This window comes from Euphorbia lathyris, chromosome 7, assembly GCF_963576675.1.
Source record: "Euphorbia lathyris chromosome 7, ddEupLath1.1, whole genome shotgun sequence".
Lineage (NCBI taxonomy): Eukaryota > Viridiplantae > Streptophyta > Magnoliopsida > Malpighiales > Euphorbiaceae > Euphorbia > Euphorbia lathyris.
The window spans coordinates 88916217-88923264 of record NC_088916.1 but is presented as its reverse complement, the minus strand read 5'-3'; the positions used below and the strand labels follow the sequence as shown (position 1 = coordinate 88923264).

General features: G+C 33.0%; 1 long non-coding RNA gene across 1 annotated transcript; it reads right to left on the bottom strand.

Annotated features, from left to right (window-relative positions):
• Positions 1–2873: 2873 nt before the first annotated feature.
• LOC136200953 (uncharacterized) lies at positions 2874–6782 on the bottom strand. The gene is made up of 6 exons (XR_010673617.1): positions 6467–6782; positions 6313–6379; positions 5854–5931; positions 5611–5764; positions 4367–5442; positions 2874–3360 (listed from the first exon to the last, which is right to left on the bottom strand). It is a non-coding gene; the product is annotated as an uncharacterized lncRNA (long non-coding RNA).
• Positions 6783–7048: the final 266 nt, after the last annotated feature.

Here is a 7048-nt window from a genome sequence, read left to right as displayed (position 1 = left end):
TTTGAGAGTGTTTTTAGGGTTCATCCCTCTTAACAATGGGGATTTCTAATTCCTTCAAGTTTAGCTTGTAAATCTGGGGGTTTCACGGCTCCTTCAAGTTTAGCTTGAGAATATCTTTGGTAGTTTACGATTGAAAACTATCGCCCGTTACCCGATCTGTATCAGCAAAATATATTAAGAGTATATAAATCTCTTATAAAAAAAGTGTATATAATAAGAGAAAATTCTATAATTATATTATTAATAAGTAAAACACATTTTTTGTTTAATTTTGTTGAATATCTCTCTTATTAATTGATAGTAAATTAAAACCTTTATTGTATTTATTTGGCTTAATACATCAACAGCTTCCTGAACTTGTCCAAAATAGTAGATTGGCTCCCTAAACCTTGCAAGTGTCTAACCAGCTTCCTAAACTTGTTTGTTTCGTATCACCAGCTTCTTAAACTTGTCCATAAAAGTAGATTGGCTCCCTGAACTTTGCAAGTATCTCATCAACTCCCCAAACTTGCTTATTCTGTAACAACTACATACAAAAAAACCATAATACTAACTTTTGATCCTTATCCATTCAATCTCTCAAGCCCGCAACACTAACTCTTATAATAGGTTGAAAGGTAGGAGAAGCGAAAAATTACCTATTGAATAAATGAAGATGTATTTTTAGAATTTATGTTTAATAAGTTTTTGTATTTAGTTGTTATAGAATAAACAAGTTTATAGAGTTGGTGAGACATTTGAAAAGTTCAGGGAGCTAATCTACTTTTATGGACAAGTTTAAGGAGCTGATGATACGAAGTAAGCAAGGTTAGGGAGCTGGTGAGACATTTGCAAAGTTCAGGGAGCCAATCTACTATTAGGACAAGTTCAGGGAGCTGGTAATGTATTAGGCTATTTATTTTGATAAAAAAAAACGCCTTACTAATTGTAATGAAAGAAATTAGGACTTATTAATTCTAATACAGTAGAACCTCTATATAGGAATACTCTATATTAGAATAACCTCCCAATTGTTATACAAATAGTCTGGTCCCAAGTGTATTCCTATATAGAGGTTTTACTGTAGTAACAATTAAATCCCTTATTAAAGTTTTTTTTCATTTTACGATCAATTTTCATGAGAATTAAAAAATGTCTTAAGTAAAAATATAGTGACTAAATAAATTATTTAACCTATTAAAAATATTAGATATTCTAATGTAAATATATTACAGTAAAACATTTATATAGGAATACACTTGGGACCAGACTATTTGTATAATAATTGGGAGGTTATTCCTATATAGATGTTGGTATAACAAAGACTCTCAGCACTTGGGACCAAACTTTTGTATAACAATTGGGAGGTTATTCTAATATAGAGTATTCCTATATAGAGGTTCTACTGTACTTATTTCTTTTTTATGTGTTGAAAATTCAGTATAGTGTTCCAAATGGCATATTAGTAATTAACGCCACTATGTCACGTTTCCACTTACTTCCCCCTGAGACAAAAGACTTCAAAAAAACATGTCAGCAAAATATTTCTCAAACTACATAGAGATTTTCAACAGTTCAATTCCATTGGTAACTTTGTCCAAATCGCAAGACAAAGTTCATTCTTACGTGAACACTACCTTCAACCTTACACATGCCTAAGCTAAGGATTAGACGTTAACCCTTCTCCCACAATGAAGAGGTAAAGCAGTTGAGTCTGGAGACTTCGGATGAGGGGGGATCTCATATCATACAATTTATCATAATACACATGGACCAGTGCATCTACGACCCCTGCATTTACTTATTATTCCCTTTTCTAAAACATTATACAATTTGGCTTAAAAAATTAGAACTCTTTGTATTTTGCGAAATGATCCAATTGACCTCCTAAACTTTGAAGATATTCAATTGGCATTACTTCTAAATCGTATGTGACATCAGCCTAAAATTGAGATTTAGACCAGTTGGAGTGCCTATCACTTTATGCCCTTATAGAAGCTGATCATTTGAAGAAGGGTTGAGAAAATTACCACTTTCTAAAAGTTTTCAAATTAACCAAAAAGTGTCTTGAGTTGGTGGCAATAACAAAGAAATATGTTGAATTAGCTTAAAAGCAGGAACGGAATTGAATTCCCTTATTCGTAGGCTTATATGAACACGAGAATTATTCCTAGGCTTATGTAAACACCATAATTACTTGTTTTTTTTGAAGAGTTGGCAAAAAAAAAGGCAAAAAAAGTTCTTCAAATTGATAAAGTGTAATGGACTTGTTTTGTATCCATGTGTAATTGACAATCCACCCAAAATTAGTATTTCCAAAACTTTCTACTGCCTGCATTTAGCTAACATCCAAAAATTCACCCCTTCTCGCATCATCGTTTGCAGTGCTATCGAGAAGAAGTAATTACCGAAAATTAAGAACGATAGATAATCTATAACACTACATTGGAAGTTTGCAATGAGTCTTTATCATGTTATTGAAAAGGAACAAGTAGCAGTTCTGAAAGAGGACCATATGTCTTACCATCATGTACATTCATAGAAAAACATCAAAGTTTAAAATGAAAGAAGTATTAAAATCAGAATTAAAGGAAATGAGATCAATCGAATCCTGTGACAGTACCCAAGAGTGAGCTCAGTGAAGATAAAGGAATCATTAAAGGAGGTTTGAATGAGAATGTTGCTAGTTTTGACCAAGCTACTGATGCTCTTTCATTTCATCCAGAAAACATGGTTTTACACTCTATAAACCACCTCAATTGACAGCAGATGTAATTCAGGTTCATACACCTTCCATTATTTCAGTCAAGAACGGACTCAGATCATTCTTGTTAACGGCAAATCTAAGTGATATAGCCCTTATGAAATATGGTGTTACCTTGGGTTATTATAAGGGCTATATCACTTAGATTTGCCGTTAACAAGAATGATATGAGTCTATTCTTGACTGAAATAATGGAAGGTGTATGAACCTGAATTACATCTGCCGTCAATTGAGGTGGTTTAGGGAGTGTAAACACCACGTTTTCTGGATGAAATGAAAGATCATTAGTAGTTTCGTCAAAACTAGCAACATTCTCATTCAAATCTTCTTTAATGATTTCTTCATCCTCAGTCAGCCCACTCTTGGGTACTGTCATAGGATTCCAATTGATTTCCTTTCCTTTAATTCCGATTTTACTAATTTATAACAACATCAGTTGAGTAAAAATAGCAACAGATTACCAATGTGTAACTTCAAAACACAAAAATGTATGCTTGCCCCATCAACCAATCAAAACAATCACCGTCTTCACTTAGTGAATCCCCCCTCATAAAAGTTGAATGACCACATGCTCGAATTTGAATCTGAATGTCGATTGTTGCCTCCATCAACACTATCTGAATGCAAGATAAAAAAAGTAGATTACAATTTTAATTATAAGAAAACAAATGGGTGTCCTAACATATCCACATATCTCATAAGCAACATCAATCTCAAATATTTTATATTCCCCTTGGTGGGTTATTGGCTGTTACATATAGATTAAAGACGGAACAAGCATAAAAATTTCATAACATAACAAGTTGAATCAATCAGCATAAAAGTAGGAACTAAATTGAAGCAAAACACTAACAGCTGATCATTACATGCAAACATCAAATTATAATTTTGAGAGAAATATACAATACAGATCAACTTACCTGTCAAGCATCACAACCATAGTTTCATCATAGCAAATAACAAACAAATGTTGGTTTTTTATCACAAAACTTATCATGCCAAAGTAACACTGATAGAAACATCTATTAAAAAAATTAGAATAACAAACCTACGGTTTCATATAATCATATCATTATAGAACACATCAAATAGCTTATGTAAAAGAAACACATCTAACAATTTAACAATACCTATATTGAAATCACGAGTACAATAATTAAGAATGATAAATCATTTGTAAACACATATAATAAGCTAGAGTAGCTCCAAAACTCATTAGGAACATATAATAACGTTTCTAGGTGTCACAACGAGAAACATAACACATATAATCTTCTAATTCACAAAAGTGCATCGATTCCAGGTTTAATTTCCATTTCAGTTTCTTGTCCGTTATGTAGCTATACTTTTTTTAGAAACATAGCATATATATAATCTTCTAATTTACAAATGTACTCTCTTTACTTGGAAACAATGGAAATTGATTAAGATGTTCAATGGAATTATTTCTCCATTCCCAAATAACCTAACAGGAAAGATAATGTTCCAAACACAAGATCTATTGTTTTTAAGATTAGAGAGCATCCAATTACACAGTGAAACATCACGACTTACTGAGCATCAGGATTTAGAAACACCATGAAAATTGATCAGTTTTTTTTTTAGGAATGGAATAATTTATACCTTTATTCGTCCAGTAAGGATGTTGTTCATTCTACATGCCTTTATTGTTTTCGCAATCTCATCAACATCTGCACATCTTACATTCCCAATCCAGTGAATCCATTGTGATTGGTGTTTTTTCTTTTTACCTTCCATTTGATTCTACCTCTTTTTCCAAAGCAGTCCATTGAATCCATTGAATTTGGGGTTTCTCTTTACCTTCCATTTTGATTCTGCCTCTTTTACCAAAGCAGTGCAGTCAACATAATCCCTTTAACAATCTAGAATCATTTAGAATCCAAAATCATTTTTCCAAACAATAGCTGTTCATTTTCTCGAATTTTTTGTTGCATCTTAACATCAACAACACCCACACCAATTAACTCAGTAAAAAGAGCTGTAACTTCCTCCTTCTTCACTGGAAAACCTCTTGAAAACGTCAGGAACATAGTCTAGTTATCTTCAGAGACTATTTTGCAAGGATACCAGCCCCATAATCAACATGCACGGAAGTCAAAATCCACTGCTCTTAGAAGAATGCTCACACTCCCGAACACTAGATGAGGAAAACCGGGAATTACTAGTGCTTGGCTTGAGCTTGATGATCCTAGAACATGTTGCAATATGTCATTGAAAATCCTAGAACACACAGAAATAAGTAAATTCTTGATTCCAGTGATAGCTGAAAACTTATTAAGGCGGAACATTTGTAAAGAAACTTCTTTCTCCACTATCCTAGCAGTGAGAGGGATTTCTGCTGACATTTCTAACTGTGTTTGCATCAAGACATTTCAGACATAAACAGCCTCATCTGCAATGCATTGAGCAAAATATCCCATAGGGTGACAAGGTTCATAATAATGTTTTTATAGCCATTTTCTTCAAGCCATAGCCACATGGCCATTTAACTTCCATTTTGATTTGCCTCTTTTTCCAAAGCAGTGCAGTCAACATAATCCCTTTATGTTGCTCGTTCCTTCATATTAAGTACTCTGCTGCTGCTGCTGCTAATGTAAAAATTACTCATGGAGGTGTTCTTTTGCCCAAAATGATAGAGAAATCTACCCAGGAGCAAACGTTTCCTCTGAATCCATTCTCTGGAAAAAAAAATCAATATTATTTTTTAGGTACACTAACAACACTACCATGTTTCTGTAGGATCAATCAACCAAAAATGCATCTAAATAACACAAGTTCTCTAGAAAGATTGTCTTTAAATAATGCATATTTTAAAGAAGAAATTAGGAATTTAAACATAAACTTACTTGCAGACTCATATCATCATCAGTGTTAGAAGAGATTGTTTTCGCCGGCAACATTCTGCAATCATTGATTTGAGAAAGCCTGGAAGATCTTTGTTGATGTACTCACATCTTGGCATAGTTAAGGTTTTCTCATGTTTCTTCACCATTATTTTACCTGCACATATTTAAGGTTTTTTGAGATTTTTGTGTTTCTTTTCTATTCTTAACAACCCTAGCTATCTATAAAATAATGATTCTTATTACCTCTTGGATGTTGATTTCTATTTGATTTGATTTGTTGCCTGCGAGATCTCTTGAGCCGCTTTTTGTGGAAGGTAAACCCTAATCGCTCACAATCCACAACACAACAAGTTTTCAGATTGGAGATATCAATGTCTAAAGCACAGCCACATTTACAACGATGCATTTTGTATGAGATATTGAATTCATATCAATGTCTAATGCACAGCAACATTTACAACCATTGGATGTAATATGCAGGTTATGTAAAACAAACACATTTAACAATACATCAAATATCTGTAAAACACATAATAAGTTAGAGCAGCTGCAAAACTCATTAGGACCATATTTCCATTCAAACTTTATCCAATAAGTATTGGATAATCACACAGATCCAACAACAAAGGTTAGGAGTAATTCAGATTTTCAGAATTCCAATTAAAACATAAATTTCAACAAAGCAAAAGTCCAAAGATTTACAAGAAAGAATTGCCATTTGTAACTGGATTGGTTAAGCACAATAGCTTCTAAGTATAGCAGTTGGTTCCTGCAAAAATAAATCATCAGGGAATCAAAATCCATATGGGTTATTAGCAACAAAAACATAAAAAAAAATTGCAATTTCCCAATTCACCTGTAAAACAAACATAACTCTGTTGTGCTAATAAGATTTTTGCAGATTTTTGCAGATAATGTTCATCCCTTCTTTCTCCGGAAAGGGTTTCTACAGATTTAAGGTTGATTCTTCCCTCATAGTCCATTTCCCTTCATCGGACGTTTACGGAGCACTAGCAGTCAAATCTGAGATTCTGATAGCATGGCTGGATGCTGATTTAATTGGAAGATCTGTTGAGCCACTTTCTGGATAAGGAAAACCCTAACAACACATAGAAGATGAGGAGGAGGAGGCAATGTTTTGAAAGCTGTAATAAGTGCAGTTATATAGCCTTCACACGTTTCTTGCCCCTTGCTCTCAAATTTCACCTACCCCTAAACTCTTAAAAGTTTTAAATAAGCTTTTATTTTTATTTAATTGCATTCAGTTACTCTTTATTCTTATCTAATTACATTCAATAACTCAAAAATTATTATCAAATTGTATTCAATAACCTCAAAACTTATTGTAATTTACTCCCAACTTATTAATTTTACCCTTCAACGAAAATTTAGTTGGGCTGGTATTATAATTTTGAAAATTTACATACTCATTCCCTTT